General features: G+C 42.9%; 1 protein-coding gene across 5 annotated transcripts in view; it reads right to left on the minus strand.

Moving 5' to 3' along the window:
- Window positions 1–26,336, minus strand: part of TBC1D5 (TBC1 domain family member 5) — a 313,509-nt gene extending 287,173 nt beyond the window's left edge. For all 5 annotated transcript variants that reach the window (XM_071561054.1, XM_071561058.1, XM_071561057.1 and 2 more), the window contains exon 1: window positions 26,073–26,336. The gene's annotated coding sequence lies outside the window, so the exon portion shown is untranslated. The remainder of the gene's footprint in view (window positions 1–26,072) is intronic.
- Window positions 26,337–27,549: the final 1,213 nt, after the last annotated feature.

The raw sequence follows: 27,549 nt of genomic DNA on the forward strand, positions 1-27,549 counted from the left end.
CCACCCAGACCATGACTGAGCCAGAGAGGAAGAGAGATACATCAACTAGCGCCATGTCCACCCAGACCATGACTGAGCCAGAGAGGAAGAGAGATACATCAACCAGCACCATGTCCACACAAACCATGGAGGAGCCAGAAGGACAACAGAAACCGATAGCAGTTGCCCCTGTCCAGAAAAGAAAATCAAAGACCAAATCAGTTCGTATAGTGCATGACGAGGAAGAGTCAGGACCTTCATCTCAAGCAGAAGAAATGGAGCCAGAAATAATCACCCGGTCCCTATCCCTGGGAGAGCTGCGTGAGCTCCGGAGAGAGTTCACACGACAGGCAAACGAGTCCATCTTGACCTGGCTACTTCGAATCTGGGATGCTGCAGCCAATGATACAATTCTAGATGGGAGTGAGGCAAGGCAGCTGGGATCCCTGTCTCGAGATGTTGTCATTGATCAGGGCATTGGAAAGAGACAGGAAACTCTCAGCCTCTGGCGGCGACTGTTGTCAAGCGTGAGGGAGAGATATCTTTGTAAGGAGGACCTCCACGTACAGCAAGGACAGTGGAACACGATGGAACAAGGTATCCGGTGCTTAAGGGAATTAGCCGTACTGGAGATAATCTTTTCAGAGGATGAGAGATTCCCTAAAAGTCCAGATGGTGTCCAGTGCACATCCCAGATGTGGTTAAAATTTGCACGACTTGGGCCAGAAATGTATTCTCGCTACCTTGCAACATTGCAGTGGAGAGAGGGAGAAGACAAGGTGGGTGCACTGGTCAGCAAACTCAGGATTTATGAAGACACTGTCACTGCTCCATTACGAGCCCATGTCTCAGCTGTGGAAACAAAACTGGCCGAACTGGAAGAGAAGATTAAGGAAGGACTCTTCCATATCTCTCCAGAACAAACAAGAGTCTCCGCCATCAGAAGCAGGCGTCTTCCAGCTAAGGAGAAAGGGTACACTCCACGCGGCAATCTGTGGTTTTACCTCCATGAGCATGGAGAAGATATGAGGAAGTGGGATGGGAAACCCACCTCTTCCTTAGCAGCTCGGGTACGTGAATTGCAAAGAGGCACAACTAACACAGGGAATTCTTTAAGGTTGAAGGCTGCTCCGGTCTCTCGTGGGCAAGGCTCCAGACAGTATAGGAATGATGATGTTATGCCCGATCCTCTTGAAGGAACCTCCCGGTCATATTCACAGGGAGAGCGCAGTGAATACCATGACCAGAACTAGGGGGGCCCTGCCTCTAGCCAGGTAGAGGAGAGGGACAATCGGGTTTATTGGACTGTGTGGATTCGGTGGCCTGGCTCATCAGACCCACAGAAATACAAAGCTTTAGTGGACACTGGCGCACAATGCACGTTGATGCCATCAGGATACGTCGGGGCAGAATCCATCTCTATTTCTGGGGTAACAGGGGGATCCCAACAGCTGACTGTACTGGAAGCTGAAGTCAGCTTGACTGGCAAGGAATGGCATAGACACCCCATTGTGACTGGTCCAGAAGCCCCATGTATCCTTGGCATAGACTACCTGAGGAATGGATATTTCAAAGACCCAAAGGGACTGCGTTGGGCCTTTGGCATAGCTGCTGTGGAGACAGAGGAAATCAGACAGCTGAGCACCTTGCCTGGCCTCTCAGAGGACCCTTCTGCTGTAGGACTGCTGAAAGTTGAAGAACAATTGGTACCGCTGGCCACAGCCACAGTGCACCGTCGGCAATACCGCACTGACCGAGACTCTGTGACCCCCATACACAAGATGATTCGTGAGCTGGAGAGCCAAGGGGTGGTCAGCAAGACTCACTCACCCTTTAATAGCCCCATATGGCCAGTACGAAAGTCCAGTGGAGAGTGGAGGCTGACGGTGGATTACCGTGGTCTCAATGAGGTCACACCCCCCCTGAGTGCCGCTGTGCCGGACATGCTGGAGCTTCAGTATGAGCTGGAGTCCAAGGCAGCCAAGTGGTATGCCACCATCGACATTGCCAATGCCTTTTTCTCCATTCCGTTGGCAGCAGAGTGCAGGCCGCAGTTTGCTTTCACCTGGAAGGGGGTGCAGTACACCTGGAATCGACTGCCCCAGGGGTGGAAACACAGTCCCACCATTTGCCATGGACTGATCCAGACTGCATTGGAAAAGGGTGAGGCCCCAGAACATCTACAGTACATCGATGACATCATTGTATGGGGGAACACAGCAGGGGAGGTTTATGAGAAAGGAAAGAAGATAATCCAGATTCTCCTAAGAGCTGGTTTTGCCATTAAACGAAGTAAGGTCAAGGGACCTGCTCAGGAAATTCAGTTCCTAGGAGTGAAGTGGCAAGACGGGCGTCGTCAGATTCCAACAGAGGTGATCAACAAAATAGCAGCTATGTCCCCACCGACCAGCAAGAAGGAAACTCAGGCTTTCCTAGGCGCCGTGGGCTTTTGGAGGATGCATATCCCTGAGTACAGTCAGATTGTAAGCCCTCTCTACCTTGTGACACGGAAGAAAAATGATTTCCAGTGGGGCCCTGAACAACAACAAGCCTTTGAGCAGATTAAACAGGAGATTACCCATGCAGTAGCCCTTGGGCCAGTCAGGACAGGACAGGATGTGAAGAATGTGCTCTACACTGCAGCCGGGGAGAATGGCCCATCCTGGAGCCTCTGGCAGAAAGTACCTGGGGAGACTCGAGGACGACCGCTGGGATTCTGGAGTCGGGGATACAAAGGATCTGAGGCCAGCTACACCCCAACTGAGAAAGAGATCCTGGCAGCGTATGAAGGAGTTCGAGCTGCCTCAGAAGTGATTGGCACTGAGGCACAGCTCATCCTGGCACCCCGACTACCAGTGTTGGGCTGGATGTTCAAAGGAAAAGCTCCTTCTACCCATCACGCCACTGATGCCACATGGAGTAAGTGGATCGCTCTGATCACGCAGCGAACCCGGATAGGGAATCCTAATCGCCCTGGGATTTTGGAAATCATCACCAACTGGCCGGAAGGTGAGAGTTTCGGATTGTCCTCTGAAGAAGAAGAGGAGCAGGTGACACGAGCTGAGGAGGCCCCACCATATAACCAGCTACCAGAAGAGGAGAAGCGATATGCTCTCGTCACAGATGGCTCCTGCCGCATTGTAGGGACAAGCCGGAAATGGAAAGCAGCTGTATGGAGTCCTACACGTCGAGTTGCAGAAGCGACTGAAGGACAAGGTGGATCAAGTCAGGTTGCAGAGCTGAAAGCTGTTCAGCTGGCTTTGGATATCGCCGAACGAGAGAAGTGGCCAAGACTCTACCTTTACACTGACTCGTGGATGGTGGCCAATGCTCTGTGGGGATGGCTGGAGCGCTGGAGAAAGGCCGGCTGGCAGCGCAAAGGGAAACCCATCTGGGCGGCTGAGATGTGGCAGGACATCGCTGCCCGGGTAGAGAAGCTGAGTGTGAAGGTCCGTCACGTAGATGCTCATGTACCCAAGAGCCGGGCTAATGAGGAGCATCGTAACAACGAGCAGGTGGATCGAGCTGCCAGGATTGAAGTCTCTCAGGTAGATCTGGATTGGCAGCATAAAGGTGAATTGTTTCTAGCCCGATGGGCCCATGATGCTTCTGGTCATCAAGGCAGAGATGCAACATACAGATGGGCTCGTGACCGAGGGGTGGATCTAACCATGGACAGTGTCTCACAGGTTATCCATGACTGTGACACATGTGCTGCCATCAAGCAGGCCAAGCGGGTGAAGCCTCTATGGTATGGTGGACGGTGGTCGAAATACAGGTATGGGGAAGCCTGGCAAGTTGACTACATCACACTTCCCCAAACACGCCAAGGCAAGCGCTACGTGCTGACCATGGTAGAGGCAACCACTGGATGGCTGGAGACATACCCCGTATCTCACGCCACTGCCCGGAATACCATCCTGGGCCTTGAGAAACAAGTCCTGTGGAGACACGGCACACCAGAAAGAATAGAGTCTGACAACGGCACCCACTTCAAGAACAGCCTTATAGACACCTGGGCCAGAGAGCACGGCATTGAGTGGGTGTATCATATCCCCTACCATGCTCCAGCTGCCGGGAAAGTTGAGCGATGTAATGGACTGCTGAAAACAACCTTGAAGGCGTTGGGTGGGGGAACTTTCAAACACTGGGAGCTGCATTTGGCAAAGGCCACCTGGTTGGTCAACACCCGGGGCTCCATCAATCGAGCTGGCCCTGCCCAATCAGAACTCTTGAATACTGTAGATGGAGATAAAGTCCCTGTGGTCCATATGAGAGGTATGTTAGGAAAGACTGTTTGGGTTAGTTCCACCTCAAACAAAGGCAAACCCATCCGAGGGATTGTCTTTGCTCAAGGACCTGGTTGCACTTGGTGGGTAATGCAAAAAGATGGAGAAACACGTTGTGTACCACAAGGGGACCTAATTTTGAGCGAGAAGAGTTTGTAATGTTTCATTGTATACATGTGTATATATATGTATAGGTAAAAAGGGGGTTAATTTGGGAATGACTAGATGGAGTGGAATAAGGGGTGGATAATGTCCTAGTTCAGCTGGAGGGACCAGCTAACCCTGTGTGGTGGTGATCAAACCTGTGTATTCCACCCCCTCTATTCATTCCCCAAGGACAATGGGCCATTAGCAGCAGCTGCCCAGGGAGCCATTATCACTTCACACCCAGCCTGAGGGGGGCGGAGCTGCTAATGGGCCATCAACAGCTCAACAACCCCTGGCTCCCAGAGTTAATCACCCATTGTGTGAGTCCCCGCCCAGGGGGAGGGACTGAGTGCTCCCTGAGGGTACATAAGTGGTGGGTAAGAAGACCTCAGCCCCTTCTCGTCGGATCCAGAGCAGCAGCAGGACCTCGACAGCAGGAGATCACCGCTCTCGCCCAGACCACAGCCCTCGCCTGCACCAACAGGTTTTTTCTTTTCCTTTTGCTCTGGACTTGGGGGAGCCACAGGGGTCTCAGCACAAGGGCAAACAAACCCCCTTGGGTTTGTGCCCCAGGACACTGGGTTATACTGCTGGGGTATTGTGAGTTGAAAGCAATTTCCCTTGTGTATCAGTGTTGTTATTGTAATATTATTATTAAATTTTAGCTCTGACTTATAATCTCTCTCGTGGTGAGTTCATTTCCCCTGCTGGTTCACCTTCTAACCAGCACAGACTCATAAATACTTTAGGGCCAGTGCTCTTCAATGTCTTCATGAACAATTTGGATGCAGGACATTTGCTGATGACACTAAACTGCTGACTCCTTCAAATGGCAGAGAGGCCCTGCAGAAAGATCTTGGCAAATTAAAGGGCTGGGCAATCACCAGCCATATGACAATTTACAAGGGTAAATGCTGGATTCTGCACCTGGGAAAGGGCAACCCTGAATGTATGGACAGAGTGGGAACATAAGGTTGCACAGCAGCCTCTTGGAAAGGGATCAGGGGGTTCTGGTGGACAGCGAGTTGACTATGGGTCAGCAGTGCCCTGGGAGCCAGGAGGGCCAACCTGGGGAACCTTGGGGTACAGGAGACAAAGCATCACCAGCCAGCTGAGGGACGTGATTGTCCTGCTTTGCCCTGCACGGGTGTGGCCTCACCTTGAATATTTGTGTGCAGTTTTGGTCACTGCAATATAAAAAGGACATTAAGCTATATGAGAGCGTCTGAAGGACAGTGCAGGATCTAAAGGGGAAGACTTATGAAGAGTGACTGAGGTCACTTGGTTTATTCAGCTTAGAGAAGACTGAGGGGAGACCTCATTGCAGTCTACAAGTTCCTCACAAGGTGTAATGGGGGGCAGACACTGATCTCTTCTCTCTGCTGACGGTGACAGGACTTGAGGAAATAAGGTGAAGCAGGGGAGGTTTAGGCTGGATATTAGGAAACGGTTTTTCACTCAGAGGGTGGTTTGGAACAGGCTCCCCAGAGAAGTGGTCATGGCACCAAGCCTGACAGAGTTCAGGAAGCATTTGGACAATGCTCTCAGGCCCATGGCATGACTCCTGCGGTTGTCGGGCAGGGCCAAAAGCTGGACTTTGATGATCCCTGTGCGTCCCTTCCAACTCAGGATATTCTATGATTCTATGATTCATTTAAGTTAGAATTTATATAAGCATTTTCACAAGATGCCTGAACTTAAAGTAGAAACAAAACACTATTTACAACTCCTTTTTTTTAAAAAGTATGTTAATTGCTCATCATGAAGATTGATCATTAGAAGTAGCATATGACTAACAATACTCAGTGTACTTACTAAAAACTGAGAGGAAACAAAAAGTAGAAAGAAACTGCTGACACCTTTGATGGCACCTTTTACGTAAAGAATTGCAACTACAATAAATTCCACAGCTAAAGGTTAAATTAAGGCTATGTGTAGGAAGAAAACCAATAAAATGCATTTTGGAAACTGAGAAAGTAGCACAGCTAAAAATTGTTTGTAAGACAAACATTATGAGTACAGGGATAGCATGCCACCACCCAGACACTGTGGCCAGTTTGGATCACTGACACTCTTAAGGGCATCATGATAGACACAACAGAGAGAAAAAAACTACAAAAGTTCAATACAACTTAGCTGGCTTAGTATCCAACTGTCTATGCGTAATAGTCACAAAAAAAAGAAGCTGAACCATGAACTACAGAAAACCACTCACTATAGTGGCCCTGTAGCACAGTAATACATTCTTTGGCACTACTTCACACAGAAGAAATAAACATGAAAATTGGTAAGTTTAACACAGCTAGGTACAGAAGTTTAACCACCTGTATCCACAGGTGATCAGATTTGATTAAAAATCATAAAGGGTAAGGGTTTTCCATTGACCCTGATGTAGAAGGTATAGTTTACAGAATGTTTAATTAACTTGATACTAAACACATTTAACTACTTTGCAACTCATTGTATACATCCTCCACATCTATCAGCTGGATCAGTTCTGGACAACCATGTGACTCCGGCAAAGGCTACAAGGCATGGACGGAAAAATATCAAAAAATAAGAAAAACGGTTGGACAAAAGACATATGGATCATTTTGATGAGAAATATAAACCCACACAGAGATTATCTAAATTTGATAAAAATCACATCCATAAACCCCCAAGTGTCAATTCATGAAATGGAAGATGTTACACCACCATCAGGATGTTTTATTCCTACCAACATTGCACTCCCTACACCTCATTACAACAGTGACTAAATTTCATTGGACTTACTAACATTAAAGAAGAGATTAAGAAAAATGACAATAGTTAGCTTGCACAAAACCAACCTACTACTTTCATGCACTCTGTCTGTAACAAAGTGGCATGTGAATATTGCACAAGCAGACACTCTTCTGACATGAAGATTCCTTCTGAGACTCCCGGTGTCACCAGAACTATGGCTTGTAGTCTCCAAATGGACAAAACATGGAAACTTGACTGCTAAGAAAAATGAAATGCTGCACAGTTTCTCTTAGAACAAGCGATTACTTTACACAGAATCACCAAGTTAGTGAATGCAAACCACAGCAGAAAACTGCTGCAAATTTCAAGCCTGTCAGTGGATAGATGAATTTAGGGAATAGGATGTAAGTATCATCAGTGTAGGGTAAAATTGCTGTGTTTTATTTTAAACATGCTTAAACTCAACGTTTTAACTTAAACATTAAGAGTGATTTTAGTCTGTAAGTTTTACATCTCTTGCCACCTGAATCTGGTGATCTGAATGTCTATAATAGCACATTTGAAATGCTGAGTTATATTAATCTCATACTAACTATAGCAGTTCAATTTCAACAAATTTCTCAGGGTTTTTGCATATCGCTGAATAAATTACTCTGGAATTAGCTTACTTTTCTTGGAGGCATTATATGAGATTATTTCTTAGTCTCCTCCTCTTTGATTTAGTACACATCTTCAGATAATTTATTAATGTTTTGGATATCTCATTCATCATCTATTATTACCAGTGTCATAAATTAGAGGAATGGAACAAAGCACTGGACTATACACTTTTTCCATATTCATCAAAAGAATAGCCACTTCTGCTAGCAAGCACTGTGCAAGGCAGTTAATCCACTAAGGTGAGACCAGGAAGAGTTTTTTAACTCAAATCCCCAAACAGATTAAATTTACAGATTAATATGTTATTAGTGAAATAAACATCAGGGCTTCACCTTTAAATATAAAAGGGTAGGGGCACTTGGTCTTCGAAAGGCAAAAGCACATGCCAGATGTTGCCATGTACTGTAAATTACTCAGATGAATTAGGAGGATGATGAACGCCAGTTTTATCTAGAAAAAAAACTGTAATTTTGTCAGCATACTATAAAACAGTGAAGAGAAGGAAAGAGTCAACTAACAGAAATTTAAATGTCAGTATTTAAGTCAGTGGTAATATTTCTCAGGAAGACAAGTTGACTAAACCAGTGCTAAGTAAGAAAAATGCCATCCCAACCAACCAACCAACCACTGAGAAGTAAACAAAGATAGCATTTGTTTGGTTAGAACACAGAATAAAAATGAAAACCAATGAAATCCTGAAATAAGTAACGTTCTTTTTTTAAATTTATTTTTACTGAAGGTTCTGCAAGACAAAAAGTCCTGTCTTCCTTTTAACATCAGGCATCCGGAAGGCTTCAGACGTTTACAAACCTGCTACACAGGATCAGTACTCATAGAGGTTGACTCTTAAGGTGGTTTTAAGGGACATCACTGTTATGTTCTCTAATCACAAAAATTACATGAAATTTAAACCCTTGCTTCTCAGCGACATCATATCCTCTAAAACCTGCTGAGTACCTATTCTCAGACAGACATATATTTCCAAGCCCCATGTGTTAAAAGTTGTAGTTGATCACAGCAATTATCTAACACATAATTTATCACTGGGACAAAAGGCCAAGCAGCACATTTGAAATCCAGTGACTACAAAGGAGTGGCTAAATGCAGGAGGAGAACTGGGAATATGGCACTTTGAAGCAAGCAGACAGGTAGCAGTGGAGGACCAAAGCTGATACCATGAGGACCAAAGATAAACCCCTCCACAGGGGGCTGTGATAGGCTGCAATACTGATTTCCTCAGCAAAATTATTACCCCTAGTAAATAAGTTTACTACAGGTACATGATTTAACAACTGTTAAACCAAAATTACTAAATCCAGAAGCAACTAAAAACATACTACAAATTGTTGCAAAGAAATAGGGCTTGTTTACTCCTCATTACAGTGTCAGTGAGTCAAAGAGTTGATCTTAAACAACAAAAGTCTGACAGAAGAAAATGCCGCCAGCTCTGTCAGACTCCTGGAAGAGAAAGTCAAGGCTCAAATGATTGCGTTGATCTTTGACTGAAACTGTAAAACAAGTCAGTTTCTTCAAAGCCAAACATGACACCACAGCCAACAATAAGGAATCTTTTCGGTTTTAGCACACAAGGGATTTTTTGATGTCATGAGCTCTGGAAGTTTTTAATCACACTGAAAAAGCACTAGCAACGCAAATGTGTATGACCCAAGCCCATAAGCAACCACAGGACTGGTTTTCCTGACTGATCTTACTTTTCCTTCTTTCACTTGAATGCCAGTACCACTATTTCTTACTAATAGATACGTTGAAATTTTTAACCATGGGGTTTTTTCTTTCACTGTCTAAACCAGAACAATAATTCATATTTCTTCACTGACTAAACTCCAAAGTATCTGTGTTTTATTAGTCACATGGAAATTGGATTGCTACCCACAAGACTTCAAGATAAAACACTTGACTGATACAGATCAGAACCAAAAATTCATCCCATTAAAACACTAATAGCCTTGAAATACATAATTTCAGGCTTTTAATTCAAATAAAAGTAATTAAAAATACCATATTTTCTGTTCATAAGTTATTCTTAGTTATCCTTCCTGAACTCCTGATTCTCAGCATCACCTCCTATATCCCTTAAGTCTTCCCATCCTTTTCTTAAAAAGCCTGTATTCACTAAATCCCTCTCAATGTATTTTCCAGTGCAATTTTATAATGTATTTATAAGATTTCTGCTGTTACCCATTAAAAATCAGTTTCATTAATGTTTACTTTTTAATTTTAGATATGACTTTATTTGAAGTAAAATTTTAACCCATACCAAGCAGAACAGATTTTATATACTGCAGATGTCGTAACGTGGACAGAAGAGCAGCAGCAGAAATAAACAGTTAAGGACTAGAATCAGAGACAGGAACAATGGACAGACAATAGTTTAATTTAACCAATTGCTGCACAATCTCTTCTTCCCACCTCTCACCTCCAGTAAATTTATCTTGATTTATAATTACAGCTCAATTCAAGTGTGTTTAGCTGCAAGTCTTTCCATCATTGACATCAACAGTCAAGTCACTCAGGAATCACAAGTACAGACTTTCGGAACAAATCTTCCTAGAACAAATCTTAAGCATCCAGAAGCTCAGGATCTCAATGTTTCACTTCAGGAACTAAGTACTTAATAGACATTCTAGAAAGTAATGAATTACTTCACTTAGTGTACCAGCACTTTATTATCCATTTTACATGAGAATTCATAATGATAACAAGCATATTGCTTAACATGCAGCAAAAACACACAGGCAACCAACAGGTATTTCCTCTGACCCCTGTCAGATCAATTAATTTTGGTAACAGAGACAAATGCCTTCAGAACAGCACAGCGAGACAACAAATACTAGAAAAAGCCAAACAATATATGCTGTGAGGAAATGAATTAGGTTTTAAAAATTAACTTCACTGAAGTAATTCTCTATACCACTAGTAAAGCTGTTTATAGTAAGGTACAGCATTATACACAATATTTCATAGTAAAATAATTTCATGAAAACTTATGTTTGCCAAAGATGGCAAGGCTACCTTATCCAGAGTGCTTATAATTACAAATATTCATTTAACAAAATAGAATTGTTTAGCTTGGAAAAGACCTTCAAGATCATCAAATCCAATCATTAACACTGCCAAGCCCACCATATCCCCAAGTGCCACATCCACACACCTTTTAAATACCTGCAGGGATAGTGACTCAACCATTTCCCCGGGATGCCTATCCCAATGCTTGACAACACTTTTGGTGAAGAAATTTTTGCAAATATCCAATCTAAACCTTCCCTGGCACAACTTGAGGGTGATTCCTCTTGTCCTGTCACTAGTTACCTGGGAGAAGAGACCATCCGCCATCTCACTACAACCTCCTTTCAGGTAGTTGTAGAGACCAGTAAGGTCTCTCCTGAGCCTTCTCTTCTCCAGGTTAAACAGCCTCAGCTCCCTGAGCCGCTCCTCACAGGACTTGGGCTCCTGACCCTTCACCAGCTCCATTGCCCTTCTCTGGACATGCTCCAGCACCTCAATGTCTTTCTTGCAGTGAGGCGCCCAAAACTGAACACAGGATTCGAGGTGCAGCCTCACTAGTGCCAAGTAGAGGGGGATGATCACTGCCCTGGTCCTGCTGGCCACACTATGGCTGAAACACGTCACGATGCCGCAGGCCTTCTTGGCCCTCTGGGCACACTGCTGGCTCATACTTAGCTGACGGCCAACCACCATCACCAGATCCTTTTCTGCTGAGCCACTTTCCAGCCACTCTTCCCAAAGCCTGTAGCACTGCATGGAGTTGTTGTGACCCAAGTGCAGGACTTCGCACTTGGTCTTGGTGAACCTCATACTGTTGGCTTTGCCCCACTGATCCTGCCTGTTCAGATTCCTCTGCAGAGCTTTCCTACTCCCCAGCAGATTAACACTCCCATCCAATTTAAGAGTCACCTGCAAACTTACCAAGGGTACACTTAATCCCTTCATCCATACCATTGATAAAGACATTAAACAGGGCTGGTCCCAGTACTGAGCCCTGAGGAACACCACTAGTGACACATCCAGCCACCACCTGGATCTAACTCATGCACCAACAATCTCTGGGCCTGGCAAGACAGCTTACTTTTTACCCAGCAAAGCATCTGCCTGTCCAAGCCACGAGCAGCCCGTTTATGCAGGAGAATGCCATGGGAAACAGTGCCAAGGGCCTCACTAAACTCTAGGTAGAAAACATCCACAGCTTTTCCCTTATCCACTACGCAGGTCATCTTGTCCTATAAAGGGATCAGGCTGGTCAAGTAGGACTTGCCTTTCATAAACCTATGGTGGCTGGGTCTGATCATGCAGTTGTCCTGTTCATGCCATGTGATGGCCCTCAAGATTAGTGCCTTAAATTCACACTTTTTAACCTTAAATTTCCACACACAATGCAAACAATACGTAGTATAAAAAAAGAGCTTACCTAATCAAATCAGTTAAAATCCGAAATCTGATGCCAAGTCAACCATAAACAGCAAGAATGATGCCCACATAATTTTTATATCCTGTTGTGATAGTTTTGGCCTTAGTTTTAGCTAGGCCTAGATCAGGCCTTAATTTTAGCAGGCCTCAGTTTTATTAAGCCCAGATGGTGTTACGTAGATTAGAAGGGACAAGTGGTGCAAGCAAAGAGATATTTCATATCATCTGACCTCAAAACAAGTATAAAAACAAGCGAGGGAGGTGCCTCTGCCTCTTTCCTTCATGGCTGCTTGACTGGGAAAGACATGTGTGTTGTTCTGGGGAACCAGGATTCACTGCGCTCAACACAACTTTTGCAACTGTTTTGGTTCAGGAAAGTAAGTACCTCAATTTTTTTCTCTCCTCTCTAGCTGGGCGTTTTCTCAGGAAGAGTCTTTTGGGGTGTTTTTGTGGGCTGGGGTGGTGGAATCTGTATTACTGGGTGGGCAACTTGGTATGGAGTTATTGTTTCTTTTTACCTTTGTATATATCTGTTATATTGTAGTTTTAATTTTCCCTCTTATGTGTAAATATATAAACCTGTTTTAAGTTTTAGGATTTTTTTCTTTCCCTTTTCCCTTTGGGGGGAAGCTCTGACTCTGTGTTTGGATACTTGGCATTTTGCCAGATGAACTGAACACACCTGTATTTACCAATCTTCTGTACTTAATATTAACGTACAATACATCAACTTAGAAAATGTAACCCAAAGTTAACAATTTTTACTATGAGGGATTATCTTCAGGATCAAAAGAGGTAAACATTTCACAGGATCTTAAAAAGTAAAAATAAATCTGCTGCATCTCCATCTTCCAGTCACATGACAAGATAACATGAATCATTCAAGGATTACCAAGATAGGTGGGTTAATTATTAGTCTGGGTCACCATTCAAAGCCCTCATTACTCATTTACCCTCATTTATTTCACATGCTGAACTAGAGATTCCTTGAACAAAAATTCCCAGTTAACTGACTGTAAACCTGATCAAGTGAGTGAGATGTAGAACTAATCTAAGATACAAAGTTCTTAATAAGTGCAACTCTAACTTACTTTTACTTCTGTGTATTTCAAAACATTGTTGTGTTCTCACAGTCCAAAACTAGGAATGAACCATTTCATTAGCTGTACAAGACCAGCTGCCATTACATTGTCTTCATCCACACAAGTCACTGAGGTGAGCAATGCCTATAAAGTAGACTTTAGAATCAATGAATACACTGAGTTGGAAGGGACCTGTCAGGATCATCGAGTCCAACTCCTGGCCCTGCACAGGACACCCCAAGAACCACATCACGTGACTGAGAGTGTTGTCCAAACATATCTTGAACTCTGCCAGGCTTGGTGCTGTGACCACTTCCCTGGGGAGCCTGTTCAGTGCTCAACCGCCCTCTAGGTGAAAAACCTTTTGCTGACAGTAAATACAATCCAACTATAGGACTGTAGGAAATTTCTGAGGGCCTATGACAGCAGTACCAGCATGAGGAAAGAAAGTGCATGTTGTGAACTACCGCACAACAGTTATTCCAGGCTTCGTTTTCCCCATATATGTACATTTCAATGCTGTCCTAGGAACAGCAGTGGTTTTCTGTCCAGAATGCTCCAGATACCTTCTTGGGATCAAGATTCATCAAAAGCAAAAAGATAACTTGCTTATAATAGTATGCATATAGATAAGGTTTAAGTATCTGATTTAGAATTCTAAAATGTTTATATGTATGCGCAGAACCTCTTACACTAACTCAATATTAAGTATCTCCCCGTACCTACTATGGCTTTATGAAAGAGTTGCAAATAAAAAAAATCCACCACCTTCTTTTTTTTGTTTTGTTTTGTTCTATAGAGAATTAAGAGAACAAGCTATACTTGGATATGCATTTCATGAACTGCCATAATCAAGACAGACCGTCTGACTTAAATTTCACCACAGCTGAATGGTCAAAGATGCCCAACAATACGTATGACTATTTCAATTAATGAACAAAAAAAGCTTTTCTTAGTCAGTAACACATTATCAATTGGCCCTATATCAGCCTTACTGAACATTAAAAAATGTGAGGATCAATGTATGAATTAAAAATCAAATTCAAAGCAAAAACAGAACTCAGTTTTAGACAGAACATGATCAGGAGACATCCAGTTGAACAAAATGAAGGTGGATTGTTCTAAGCTATGTAGAGTCTAAGACTTCCATTGTGCCCAGTCAACAGGCTAGGACTAAATTCAAGTATATCTATTCACATCTAGTACAGTATTGGATTTTATTTGCTAATTTTTGGTGACAGATGTTTCCTTTTAGATTTCCTGCCAAATGTCACTTGGTGGGATCAGAGTGTTTACATCAGGGCAGACACTGAGCATCTCACAGTTACCGAGAATTTGTCCTATTTCTGCAGAAGGGCATTTCAAATTAAGGTTTAAATAGGCAGAGGGAAACAAAAGTACAGTTTTAATCTCACCTCATCACTGTTATTCCCTCTAGACCTGGAGCAAACAGATCTCTGCTATTCCACTGTCAAGGTGCAGGGTCACGAACAAGGGGCAGTTATTCAAGAAGATGTCAGACCTTTTCAATTAGAGAGGTCACAAAGCAATTTTCCATGAGGCCAGGTCAGTTTAGGATACAGGGATTTTGCAGGTTTGTTTGGGCTTTTTCTTCTTTTATCATAGTATTAATAAGATAATTAGTCTTTCAAGAACTATTTTAACTTATACATGCCTGCCCAGCAAGGTCGGGGGCAGTCAGATGATTCGTGACCAACTGTCATGGCTGACAGAGTTTACAGTAGGGTGTTGAACTTCGAGCTCTTTCTCTAAGTCCACTTTAAAAACACTAAAGAGGTTGGATGGTAAAGCTAGAGCTCTGAGAGTAAGGTATGAAACTGAAAATTTCTCTATCTTTCACCCATGTAAGATGAGAGATACCATTTAGATGTTTTTTCATTTGTTCATATGTACATGTGATTAGAAAGTCTGTGTTTTGATTTTATTCCACTTTTCTGGAAGATGCTGGCCTCTTCCATGCTTAGGAAAGTCCAGGGCTACAAGCATTAGGGCAGAGTAAGACTTCAGAGAAACAGTAAAGAGGGATCAAAAATAAATACCTAGTGCTTAAAAAAGAAACAAAAGGAAGAAGACTATTCAATGCCTGTTAATAAGCTTTATATTGAAAGTTTTCCTCTTAAACTCACTGGTTTAAGTGCTAGTCACCCACTTTCTATGCAGCCTATATTCTTTCTCAAGTTCATATGGCTTGAGCTAGGCTGATCCATTACTACTGGAAGAGGACAGTGTGAGTCTGGAGCTTCTAAGCATAATAGAAAATGGAAAACTATCCCAAGTATTATGGAAAGCTACCTTGGAACACTGGCAAAAGACTCACTATCTGTATTAGGAGATGTCTAAGATGCTTATGGACTAAATGATAATTAAAAGCAACACTACACAATTGAGCACTCCAGTCTATATACAAAAATCACAGCATGAGTCTAACAACATACTTTTATCCCAATCTGGGTAAGCTGTTATGAGAAGTAAAATGATGTTCACTCAGCCCATATTTGCCCTCTTCTCAGATAAAATTACTCACAGTGGAAATTATAACCATGACTGATCATACACTTTTACTGTAAATTAATGTAAAAATCTAGTCTCCCTCAACAGCTACGAAACAGCAACAGCATGCTCTAATTCCTGGCATATGTCCGTCTTTAATACTGACTTATAGGTAGAACTACATACTTTTCATCTCATATACAAGCACTTTGACAGTTTATCTAAAAATCCCTAAAGACCAGAATAAAAATGTTTAACATACTAAAAGTAAGTTAGGACTTTTTCCAATCACTGAAGCTTTGGACTTCACAGCATCTCAGTGGGATTTGCAACAGCTGATAGTGCCACTTATTCATTCTGTATGTGTACCTCAATCCATCCCAGCTGTGCAGAATGTCAAAGTGGAGCTATGTCCAGTGACAGAAGCTGGCTGCCACAGTCCTTTGCTGTTGGAGGAGACCTAGTGGATGAAGACTTTATTAAATGGCAAAAGTATTACAAGCGCTGGGTGGATGAAGACGCAGAAGTTCAAGAACCTGGAAAACCTCAAAAGAAGCTCGATAAGGACCATGGGGGCTTTAGGAGCTACTTGGACATTTCCCCAGTTTGATTGTTATAAACCCTAAGATGGCTACCCTTGTCTTTTTAACTTAGTCATCCCTGTCCAGGTTTCTCCTTCCCACAGACCCTTAGGGCATTTTCCCACCAACCCTCTCCTGATTGGTCCCTGTTTGGTGCAGTGCACCATCTCCTTTATATGGTTGTGTTCTTACCCAGTTCTCCGATTGGTTCTTCCCTTGTTCCACCCCCTAATTTGCATGCCCGCCAATGAGATGTGTCGCTCCTCCCTGTCTCCTCCCCTTACTCCGCCCATGTTCTGGAAGGTCCCATGCTCCCCTATATAAGTCCGGGCACTCCAATAAACTTTGCTTCTCTTCGTGGACTCTCGACTCATGTGGACCTCTTCCTTTGGGGGATCGTCGCCGGGTTGGGAGTGGGAGGAGCCGTCCCCGAGCTCCAAGGAGCTGGTTCCTCGAGAGCATAAGCTATTGCTCTTCGAGCCCTTCTCCTAGGAGCGCCACTTCAATTCACCGTATTGGCGGAAATCAATCATTCACCGATACTTTGCTCCTTCCCACTCAGTTTCATAAGGACCAAATCCCGTGATAAATGGATTCCACACTTGTGGGTAAAGACAGCATGACTGCATCAAGTGTATGTCCGACATCATCAACAGACATAGTCATTAAAAATTAATATTAACTTGTATCTGTCCAATGCATGTTTTCATTTCTTCTCAGGTACAGAATTCCTCACACTTCACCCCAAAGAACATGCTTAAAGCTCAAGACAAAAGTTCTAAGAGTCAAAAGACTGGGCACTTTTCCATCTCTGAAAACTGAAGTTTGACACTCTGTCTTGAAGATGTGTCAAATCAGCAAACAACTTCACTGATCAAAGGTGGGAACCAAAAGCAACCAGCAAACTGCATGGGTCCATATACAGTTCTGAAAAATGTGTAGTAAGAAAGGGGCCACAAGCAGGTGGCAATCAGCTGGAAATGCAGCGGGTACATCCTGCCCTATACATATCTCGTTCCATCTGTCCCTTAAACCTCTTGCTAATTCCCTGACTTGCAGTTGAGACTCAACTATTATCTTGCACTTGAATCAAGCAATCTTTAAATCAAGACTCACAGGCAGTAGAATAAGGAAGAGTTAGTATCACTGCACAAACCCAGAAACCAAAACAGCCTTCTACTAGGTGAAATCCACCCTGACTACAGAAGGGAATCCTGTGAGAACGAGACCAAGTGTAAAATATTTATACTGCATTATAGTATTTTTCACAAATGCTGTATAGGAATGAATCTTTGGTTTGAAAAGAACTGCCCAAAACAAACTTATTTAAAGTAATACACAAAGTATCAACTTAAAATTTCAAAGAGCATTTCATACTGATGTGTTTCTCCAGAAAATTGTGAAGTAAATTCTCAAACACAAGGTGAAGTTTACACTCATTCATTAAACATCCTCATTTATTCTAACTGGCTGCCACCTTTGAGAAAAAAGTCAGGAAGTCCTAACTGTAGTGCACACACTTCAGCAATCCAAAATGATAGGTTTTTTATTCCTTTGGTCTTAGTTCTCAAGGCACTAGCTTTTGACTGAACAGATTAAACGTGTTTTATGCACAATGAGCATATACCACTGATGTGTTCGGAATAAACCTTTCCCTGACTGGGATATCAGTTTCCCCTTATTACAGGAAATCAGAAACTTCTTGCTGGTTGTACTTTCCTCTACTTGCACTCAATCCCTGCTCTCTCATCCAGCCACAAAAATTAAAACTTACAGGAATCCAGACTTTTGCATGCTGGAAAATAAAAGAATATCTTTGATATTACCTACTACATATTTTCAGGAAGCAGTAAAAATGGCAGGGACAACCACTGTAAGTTTTACGTACAAACATGAATCAACACGGAAATCAAAGGAGCTCAAATCTTTGACCCGTTAGCCTAGACTGCTTAACACATTGTACATAAAAATTATGGGGTATAATGAACTTTAAAAGGTATCATCACAGGCAGCACCAGGTTTAGTCTACAAAAACATACACATTTATATACATATATAAAAGAATTGCACAGTTACATATTTGAATTTATTAACTTTTCCCCAAAGTCTGTATATTTATTAGCAACATAAGCCTACGTATAAGTGATGTGAACTAAAAATAAGTCAGGCCCAACAGAGGAAACACTATGTTACCGACTTATGAATATCTGAAAAAGAAGCAGAAACAATAATATATGCTGCAGGTGCCCAAGCCACTGTTCTGAAAGCACAGGTAAGTTTTATAGGAAGCAGGACATACAAAACAAGCATGAGTATAAGCAAAGAGCCACTTGTCTCACCACAGAAATTAATAACCTCATTATCATTCCCAGCACAATTATCAAATAACTTATCTGATATATATTAGGAGAAGTACAGTAAATGTTTACTTGCATTTGTCCCATAAACATTGGTACTATTCTTATTGTACCACAGAAACACAGAATTGGTTTGGGCTGGAAGGAACCTGAGAGTTCATACAGTTCCAATCCCTCCTGCCATGGTCATGGACATCTTTCACTAGACCAGGTTGGTCAGGGCCCCCATCCAGGCTGATGTGTAATAACAACACATCCAGGAATAGAGCACAACAACTTCTCTGCACAACCTGCTCCAGGGCCTCACCACCCTCACAGCAAAGAATTTCTTCCTACTATCTAAAGCTACTCTATTGCAGTCTGAAGCCATCACTGCTTGCCCTATTCACTGCACGCCCTTGTAAAAAATTCCCCTCCAGCCTTCCTGTAGCCCTGCTTTGAGTCCTGGAAGGTGTCTTCTCCAGGCTGAACAGCCCCACCTCTCTCAGCCTGTCTTCATAGAAGTGCACCAACCCTCTGGGTCATATTCATGGTCCTCTTCTGAACTTGCTCCAGCAGGTCTGCTACTGGATCTTCTGTATCCCTCTACTTCTCAAATTTATTTTACATAGGTTACTATTTAACTTGTTGAAATTACTTTTTAATTTCTCCCATTTAACCGATGCATTCAAATTGAAGATTTATTCAGTATTTTACAGTGCACTCCTCTATTAGCGGTCATGGTATAGTATAAAATCTGGGTTTACTGAAGCTTCCTCTTGGAGTTGTCTGGCCTTGAGTAAGCCACTTCCCTCTCTCTGAAAATTATTAATACAATTTTCATTTAGAGATGAAAGGCTCTATAGAACTACTAACCATTAATCATGAATACTTCAGATGAAGATTAGTTAATAACAAGGTACAAGAAATCAAAGTATCAGCTTGACACTCTTGGATCCTCTTACTCAGCTTTATATTGCAAGCAAGCATGCTGATATAAGTCCGGTTATGAAATAAACATGAAACATACCACTCGGGGCTTAAAAGTCTCTGTTTTTAAAAGAGGTCCAACTTACATCTGAAAGGTCAATGGGAACACTGAGGAAAACCTTTAAAGCAGAGATGACAAAAAACCCATTAACTGTTTAACAGACTAATTTTGAAAGAGAGTCCATTGGGGGAGATCAGAAAACACAACAACAGTTTTCATACATGCAGCTTGTCAGGCTTCAAAGTAAAATAGAGGCAGATCTTCTGCCACATATAAATGTTGCCTTTACTGTGAACAATGAGAGGTGGCAAAAAAACCCCCAAAACAAAGGTCTGAGGAGAGAGTGTGCACATCCAAATCATACCAGAGGGAGGGGCCACTGGGCACATCTTCCAGTGCTAACAGAAAATCTCAGGACCCAGAACACAATCATCTTCACCAACACCATGTGAAATTAATGAAGTTCAAAAATAAGAGCAAATGGCCAGCATGCCACATGGAAATCAATTTGCTTGTTGGCACATCTAAAGCGTAGTGGATAAGAAATAATCATCAATGCTTCTCAAGTATTGAGCTATTGTTAAGCTACTCTTAACAACTGAGGAAAAGTGCTGAGCATTACAGAGGAAAGGCAGATTATAAACACAGCATTGTAACATTTGCAAAACAATTACATATTACCATGGATAATGAAAACACCTATATAAAATTACATATCAACAAGAAAATTATTATGGTAGAACAAAACTCAGGATCAGCATCATAAGCCCTTATAAACTGACTAGAATATGAGCAGCTCCATGATATGGCAGTTAATCCACCATTGGTATAAGTTCCTTTAAAAAAATCTGCTGTTGGTCAGTAAGTGACAAAACAATGGCCTGGATGAAATTCATGTGACCAGGTACAATTCTTATGCTAACATCAGAGTCAAGTATAAATGCTAAAAATTCTCTTCTACAGTTCCAGAAATACTCTTTAAAACTTTCAAAAAATTCCCTACCTTCCTGAAATTCAAGTCTACTCTGCAAGCATATCACACAGCTGTACATCTTCCCAACGGGAAAAAGAAAAACCCAAAAGCTCATTTGTGTAAAAGCCAGCGACTAAATAAAAATAACACTTATTACCAAGCAAGTACAATCCAGATTTCAAGAAACATCATTCAGACATTCATTATCTGATAATTCAGAACCAAAGCATCCTGCCTATACTTGGGTCTAAGGATTAACTACAAGAGCTCACTCAAAAGGTGGTGACAGTAGAGGCCTATTACAGACCAGCAGCTCAAACTAGAGAACAGCAGGATGTGGGTTTTTTGTAAGCCCCTATTTTTAATTTGCTGAAAGAAAAATCTAAAACTGAAGTCTTTAATACCGAAACCTTGTATCTCAGGATCTTAAGCTGCCAACAGTAAAAACATCCATTAAAAAAATTATTATCAACAGTTTTCTAACAGCACTCACCATATGCAATACGGAGAAATTATCATATATTCCATTATAAAAGCTAAAATGAGTAAGTCACTGGAGTAGAAATTGGGCGTAGTCTAAGAATTACTAATCATGATTGGATTACACAGCCAGAACAGAGATTACTGACATTTATGTAAACGTATACGGTCTATCAATGCTCCTATTCCCGAGTTTTCAAAATTTCAGAAGCTAAAAAGTATTATGAACAAAATTCATCAGGAAGAAAAATCTTAGACAGAAAAACATGAAAATGGGAACTTCCTTAAGAGTGCTTTTATCTTTAGTCAGGCAATTCTACAGCTAACAAAAAGGACAATTTTTGCTACAGCTCATTCTAGTTGCTCAAAACCCGACGTTTTTTAAAACAGAAGTGAAAGTTAAAAAAAACAACAACAAAGGTGGGATCATCAAGGGAGAACAAGGAAAGCTGGATCACTATCAACATAAATTACAATTACAGAGTGTAGAAACTGAGAGACATAAAACATGCACCAAGAATGGTGTCAGCCACTCAACAACAGCAGAGGCTCATGACTAGACAGAGGTGACACAAGTGTTAAAAATTGTGAGGAAAGATCAAAAATAATCAATAAATGCTTCCACACTATAGTTGGAAGAATCCAAAATGGTATAATCGTATCACATTATATTGATTTTCTTTTCAACTCATTTGTTAAGCAGATGTTCCAGATAAGATGTTAAAAAACACTGTGAGACAGACATTTTAAATCAGCGTCCCTGTTAAACTTATCCCAGAGTCCTAGAGCAGCCAGCCCAGCAAATCTATGATCTGTTGATGCTCTCTTAAAACTATGTATTTAAAATCTCTGCCTTTAAATGCCAGGGACTACCACCATGCAGGAGTGAAAACAGTGTCAAAGGGACAAATCGAGTTTTAAGCCAGTCTGATATGATAGAGAATTCAGATGAGATAACGAGAACCAGAGAAAGACAGATGCATTCAAATGTATTCAAAGAATAATTGCATGCCTTATTTTTAAATAGTAGCAAAGATGAATCACTGAAACAAGTCATCCAGAAAAGTAAATGGTAAATTCTCAGTATCCTGATACACTTTAAAAAATAAACCAAAAACCAACAAAAAATAGTTTAGCCAACTGGAAGTCCAGAAATCAAACCCATTCAGACAAAAATTGATGCTGTAATACATTTCAGGTGAAATGTTCATGTGCTAAGATAGATCCAGTACTAAATGCAAGTCAACATAAGCAAGCACATGAACTTTTCACATACACAACTAAATTAATTAGTAGTGTGGTAATAATGGTCTTTAATAAACCTAAAATAATGATTTGCCAGCCCATTAACACAACAAAAAGCCTCTCAAATCAAGTATGTTGGAGTTTTTTTAATAGAACACCATGATACTGTCTCATTTCTGCTATATTCAGTTCAGTATCACTGACATGTGATTCTTCCCAGTATTTTTAGACGATTTGCAAACACACTTCAGGTCATATTATGACTCAGTGCTTTTGGGAAATCTACATCTAACCATTACCAGAGGCAAAACACTCATTTCTGTTCTGTTTGGTAATTCATCAACCTTTATCCAAAATAAATGCTAAATGTTGAATGTTCATCTCCAAGGTTGAGATGCAGTTTAACTTAACTGCTTCAGCTTGGCTCTTGCTTATTTCAACTGCCAGAGTACAAGTACGGTCAACCATTTCTCCTAAAAGAGACTGTCACACATAGATTCCCACAAGATTCAGAGTAACCGTACTTTTTCCCATTCAACATCATTAAAAAGTGTAGGGGGTATCATATTATAATGGGGGGACAGCAAACTGCATCATTTTCAAGTTCTTGTTAACATTTTTAAGTAAAACACAGACCACAGTAACCGTCTTCCTAAAAACTGGAAATGGTAGCAGGAATGCCCCTTCCTTTCAAAGCCAAAACCAGAGCACAAGCCTCACTAACAAAACAACCCAACACAGACAAGCAACTTCTCCTCTTCTGAAAGCACAACTCAGCCAAAGATCAGTGTTTTTCTAGACTACAGGCGGAACGGCTTTGAGCTCTTTCCTGGGCTAGAAGAGACAGCACACAAAACCTATAGCTTATTGACTACAGAGGAGTGTAGAGTCTAAGTCAAACGCTTTAGATAACATACCACGTTTGCACTCAGCAGACATCACCGGCTCCCGATCTCAAATGTTCTTACACGTGCTAATCAACAAAGCCTCAAATGGACTAGGAACTGATTATCTTAGAAACTGCATATCCTCCTCAATTCTCAGCAACAGCTGTGGTCAATTACAACAGCATACCTAACAGTTTAAGATAAAACTCCTAAGGATGGAACGCAAAGTAAACTTTCTAAGGCTTGTCAACAGAATTCCTTTCAAGGCAAAGTGTAAACCAGTTCTTTGCACAGCCCTTCCCCACTGAAAAACGTAGTTGTAATAGCAGCAACAACCTGGAGACAGCAAAGATGATCTCTTCATCAGTGTAAATCACAGGGAGGCAGAGAATAACACATTTCTACCACATCACATTCTTCTTGCACATCAAGGCACATACAAGGTACCAAAGTCTAAAAGCTGCAAGTGCAAACAAAACAGAAAAGAACAACATTCGAGTAAAGCCAACACAGTTATGCAAAGAAAGAAAAATGTGAGAGGAATGTTTCCAATTTCATTTCTCAAAGGTAAGTGCAGGTGACACAGTACTTTCACAGAACCTCTAAACCACTTCTGTGTGACAAGTGAGCTTAGCTAATACTGCAGCTAAAACACAAAAACTGCTTGTAAAAACTCAAGTTTGTGGCTTTCCTCAGATTTACAAGAAGGTAAAATGAAGCAAAACGTGCAAGAATCTCATCAGTTTAACTAACTGTTGAACAAAGCTACCAGTATGAACCTTACTTAGTCGCCTTCCCATCCACAAAACTGGAAAACAAACGCTTGTATTCATCTCATTAACAAAAGGATGCCATTAATGTCTTTTGAAATATTCAGTTTTCACAGGGGTTTACCATGTCTGTAGTACCTAAATTATAAAACTATCATAAAATCTAGAGGGCAGAAAAAATACGCCATCTTCCCAGTATGCACTTACACATAAATACAGCAATTGCTTGTGGTCTCATACTTTGCTATGCACTGAAATTTACTATGTAGCTTCACAGTGCACAGAAGAGTAAGCTCCTGTTGTTGACTCAATAGCAGTTGCCAATTTCAAGTAGGAAAATATACAAAAAAGTTTAGAAATTGACCAGTTTATTTGGCATAGGTTATGTGTTTACCTGACAGTCTGAAGCTATTACAACACATTAATTGCAACAACTTCAGCAATGGCTACTATTTGTATACGTACATACGGCTCTTAGTTACAGCATTTAGGCCAAACATGGGCCACATGTCAGTAAATGAAAAGAGTTTGAAAATAAATAGAAACCATGATGCCCCATAATCAATGCAATTTTCTTATTGTCCAGTTTTAGATCTTACAGTATAGTATTTCAACCTCTGAGTTGCAAATGTGGATGATGATTTAGAGATGTGGGATCTTGAACTAATTTAAATGAAAGTTTCATGAATTTCAAATTCTTAAAAATATTTAAATAACAAAAATTGGTACACATATAATTGGAATATATTTTTGGAATCTTCAGTTTTCACAGAGAAAGTATTACCAGTAAATAGCTGAATTAGCATGTGACAAGCAAAAGACCTGACAAAGAACAACTGTAATGAAGTTTCATTGGTCTGTCGTGCTTTTTAACCAAGTTTCAGAGTGCTTTGTAAGGGATGTTAAGCAGGATTACTGAGAGTAAAGTGGAGAATGGATGCTGTGGAGCTTAATGGCAGAACTAGAAGAGTATTCTTGTCTCCCGAGTGCCATCCCAGTACATTTTGGAATGTGATTCTTTCACCTGTACACATCTTACACGCGTATGTACCACCAAAGCAATGCTATGCCAACATGATCGAACAACTGTTTCTTAAAAGCACACCATAGACCTTCCGGGGTGTGTAATACCATAGGACTTGTAGCTAAACTAAACTACTGGTGAGTATGGTACAGCAATCTAGGCGTTTAAAACTCTCAAACAGCTAAAATGTGCTCTTGCAGCCTTTGCACTAAAACACAAAACTTCTGCACTACTTGAACTCCTGTATCCTAAAGAAAAACATGTGTGATAGTTAAATAACTACCACTGATGGCAATGAACTGGACAGCTAGTACAGACTGAGTCAGGCAGGTGAGAACAAGGAGGAGGAGAGGTTCTGGGGCAGGGAAGCTGGAGAGGAACCAAGAGCTAAGAACTCTCCTTTCAAGGCCTAGAGGGGGAAAAAAATAAACAAGAAGACCTTCAATTTCGTTCGTCAGCCACCGGAATCGCTAACAACAGTTTAAAAAATAATAATAAAAAACCCCAAACAACCATCCAGAGGGCAAAACCTCGTGACAGATCTGCCTCCTCCTCCCGCCCTGCTCTCACGCCCCAGCAGCGAGGCTCTGGCCGCACAGCTCCCTGCCGGGAGCCCCTGCCCGGGGCACGCCCCGGGCCGGAGTCCCGCGGGGGCGGCGGCACAGCCCGGGCACTGGCACAGCCCGGGCACTGGCACAGCCCGGGCACTGGCACAGCCCGGGCACTGGCACAGCCCGGGCACTGGCACAGCCCGGGCACTGGCACAGCCCGGGCACTGGCGGCGCGCAGGCCTCGGCCCCCTCCGGCCCCGGCCCCGCCGCCTCCGGCCGGGACAGGGCCCAGCGGGGCCGGGGGCGGGGGGCGGCGCACTCTGACTGCGGGGCGGCCGGCGGGGAGGGGGGCAAGCGGGTGAGGGGGAGCAGATGCTCCGGGGCTGGCTTTACCTGCTGCTGCTGCTGCCTGCAGTGGCATGAAGATCTGGCCCAGCCTCTCTCTCTCTCTCCCTCCCCGCCTCCCTCTTTCCTTCCTTCCTTCCCTCCCTCCCTGCGCCGCAGCGCAGACCCCCGAGCCGGCCCGACGCCCTGCGAGGGACGCGGGGCCAGGGGGAGGCGGTGGGGGAGGCCCGGGACAGGGCAGAGAAGCGAAGGGAAGGGAAGGGCAAGGGGAAGGGCTCCCTGCCTGCCCGCGGGGACGCGCCGTGGCGCCGCCCCGCTCCTGCCGCGCAGGCGCCCGAGCCTGCGGCCGCCTGAGCTGGTCCCGGTGCACTCTGCTGCTCCCGGCGCCCGATCCCGGCGCCCGATACGCGCTCCCTGTGCCCGCTCCGTGCTCCCGCTCCGCGCTCCCTCTTGGGCTGGTGGAAAGGGAAAGGCGAGGATGGGTCTCGGCCGCGCCCGCCCCTCGCCACCTCGGCGGCAGCAGCAGGAGGGCGCCGGCTTTTCTTTGAATTCGGGAGGGTTTGCGTCCCTTCGGGGCCGTTCGTCCTTTTGAGGAAGCCCGAGGCTCTTGTATTTCCATAAAGCGTGCGCATAGTTGCCAGTCACGCAGTGCGGCGTGAGGGGTTTGAAAGGGGGGTAATTTAAAGGCAGTCCGTGTCTGGCCGGGATCAGAGCGCCTGGGCCCGGGCCCGGTGCAGGGGCGGCCTTGGCTCCATAACGCGGGCGGTGCTGCCGCTTCGGGGCCCGGGCGCTGCAGCAGCTGCGGTCAGTGAACCCCCGGGCCCGGGAGCCCCGCACTGGGACAAACAGTTCCATTCCCAGGGCAGCCTTGGATCGCTGATTTGAGCTAAGCTTAATCAAAAAGATCTCTTCCTTAAGTTTTGGGAAATCTGGTAAACCTGCCACTTGCTTGGCATTGGCCCTTACCGTGTTAAAAATCCTGAAAGAGTGTGAGCCAAGCACTACCTAGTATTGAAGAGTTCATTTTACTTGCAAAAAAACATACAAGGGATGTATGAAGATGTCATGAAGCACCTTGTGACTAGTTTGTGTTTTGTGACCATTGTACAGTTTCTAGTTATGTGTGATCCTCCAGCCTTTTAGTCCTCTAGTACAAGATTGCAGACCCTCCATCATCCACGTTAGCTGAAGCAGAATTACTGTTTGAACCTGAGTCTTGGAAAAATGACCCTAAAACTGGCACGTTACAGTATTAGATTGTGCTTCAGGGCAACACAGGAAGAAAGATGATCAACCTGAGAGATACTTAGAAATGTGAAACGGGAATAAAACTTTGTAAGTTTAGTAGTAATTGCATGATGAATGTATGGTAGCTAATCTCTGAAAACATTTTTTATAATCCCCCTGATTCCTTGAAAGGAACTTTTTTGGTTTTTGGGTGATTTCAGGGCAAGATAATCAGCCTATCTATGTGGTTTTGCCAAAGATACTTAGAGAGGAAGTCTTAACTCCTTGTCAGGCTACA

Source organism: Pithys albifrons, chromosome 7, assembly GCF_047495875.1.
Source record: "Pithys albifrons albifrons isolate INPA30051 chromosome 7, PitAlb_v1, whole genome shotgun sequence".
In the NCBI taxonomy this organism is placed as follows: domain Eukaryota; kingdom Metazoa; phylum Chordata; class Aves; order Passeriformes; family Thamnophilidae; genus Pithys; species Pithys albifrons.